Raw genomic sequence first — 2,571 nt, 5'->3', positions numbered from 1 at the left:
TGTTTGGTTTTTTTTTATCTCTGAAAAAAAAAAATCTCTTTTCTGAACTCCACTCAGAGACCCACCATGACCATTAACATGTGAACATGTAAACAGGAGGACAAGATTGTTTATTTCTACAACTTTTCATCCACTAGATTCTAATGTCTTGTTTTGTTTTTACCTTTTTTTAAATGGCAAAAGCTAACATTATTTTAATTATTGAAGACAAAATAATAAAGGCCATCAATCATGCCAGCCCACTGTCTAGTGAGGAAGAATCTCCCTTACTCTCCAAGTATCACACACAATGCGATACAATTCTGCCGTAAAATTAAAATGTATGATGTATATAGTGGAAGAATATTGAAACTTTTAAACAATTGATTACTGTTAGATATAAGATTGCTGCATAAAACTGCAGGGCAAAGGGAAGGACAGTTAATGGAGAGCTGAAACAATAAGTAGGTCAACAGAAATGAATTTGCAGCTATTTTGATAATCAACTAAGCATTGAAGCAACATGCAAAACATTTAATGGCTCTTGCTTATCATGTGACACTTTACAGTTTGTCCTTGTCTTGCTTAGGAAATTGCGATGGGCATTGCTCACTACTTTTTAACGTTGTATAGATATATGTATATATTTATATATCGATCAGTCAGAAAAATAATTGGCAGATTCATCAGTTGCAGCTCTAAATTAAAGACAACTTGATCAATTATATGCTTATCTATAATTATTTCAGAATATACAGGATGCTGATAATGTTTATGTCCTTTGAGGATCTTAGCACATTTAAAATATAAACTTTCTACACCATGTGCACAATTTGATGCACATGTTAGGAGCTGTTCTTTCACATGTCTGGACACGCGTACACCAGAAGGTACATTGTGTCTATATTATTGTACCCAACACCTTTATTATGTCACCTATAGAAAAAAGCCTTCAATATGTCATCGTACGACCTTAAGGAGAGAGAGCAAGGCTTTTTTTTATGTTGTTTTCCTCTTTTCTCTAGCGAACATCTCCGCCCACCACACACTCACATAAGAGCTCCCTCCGGGACACGTGCCAGCCAGTCAGCCTCCTCGCTCAGGAAGGAACAAGCACTCCTGTATGGTGACGAACAGCTGCTCTTCCTTGCCTGCTCACAGGTGGCAGTGGGCTCGCTACTCGGTCCCCATTAATGACACACAAGTGGCCTTTTTTTGTTGTTTTTCCTTTTTCTTTTTCTCTTGGAGGCTAGGTCACTTGCTGCTAATAATAAGCTCACATTACAGTGTGTTTGTCAGATCAGAGGTCTGGTTAAGAACATCATGACACTGAGTCACAGTACGAACTCGCATTTCCCAATGTCCTGTGTTTCTTTTTAGAGATTGGTGAAAACAGTCGAACACGTGGAACAGGACATAACTGGTAATGTAGTGTGGAGTGATGACAGATTTAATGGTATTTTGCCTTTTTGCCAACTCAGTATGTACTCTGGGCTTTAATTGAGCAATTTCAAAAACACACAGTAATAGTTCACTTTGTTCCTTTAGGTTACGAAATGATTAGGTTGTGTAATTACCTTGTCGGCTATAACAGAGGTTCCCAACCTGGGGGTCAGCACTTTTTAAAGCTTGATGGGGAACCAAGCTAAGACTATATATATCTATATATATATCTCTATATCTATATCTATATCTATATATATATATATATATATATATATATATATATATATATATATATATATATATACACACAGTGGGCCTTAATCTCAGGTTATCATTCATTGTGTTAGGAAAACTAGATGAAATTGTTATTTTTAGACTTTAGATTATTATTTAAGTTACAAACCTTTTTTAATTTCACAGGATAAGGGCACGTTGAAGAACACAAACTATATTCACAGAGCCGTCGTGCTAAACAGCCTCGTCCTGCATTAGAAAAAGAGCAAATAGAACAATGGTGAACAAAGTGTTCGGGAGAAAAAAACACTGACTTTGCAAAAACTATTTTTAAAATGTATATATATATATAATACAAACAGAATTGTTTTAAAAGTTCCTAAAAATAACAGGAAAAATACAATATTCACATTAAATAATCTATACAGTTTATCAGTTACAGGATGGTCCTACAAGTGGGTAATTGTGGTAAAAACTTTGTTATGCCTTCAGTACAACAGGTTCAACAGGTTCTACTGTAAACCATGCTGTAAACGTTTGTCAATTGTTCGTGATGCTGTGCAGACAGGCCAACTCAACAATGTAATTTGTGCATATGTTGTGTTATGCATTTATAGTTGATCCTAATATTTGGCCTTCTTCCTATATGAAGCCGACAAAATATTAGTACCTTCATTTGTTACACCACATCTGTCTTTAAAAAAATGTATCACAGAATTGAAATGCCACACATACCATAACTTAAAGTTCCCCCCCTCCAAACTTGTGTCAGCCTTCCAGAGTGGTGAAGTCTACGTGGTACGCAGGTATAGGCCTACGCTTTATGAACTTCACATTGGCCTACATCATTCTGCTCAGTGACCGTCAACATATTAATTCAGGGATTTTTAGTTGCAGTCCTACATTCTGGAG

The sequence above is a fragment of the Cottoperca gobio genome, chromosome 6 (assembly GCF_900634415.1).
Source record: "Cottoperca gobio chromosome 6, fCotGob3.1, whole genome shotgun sequence".
Lineage (NCBI taxonomy): Eukaryota > Metazoa > Chordata > Actinopteri > Perciformes > Bovichtidae > Cottoperca > Cottoperca gobio.
This window is presented reverse-complemented; position numbering follows the sequence as displayed.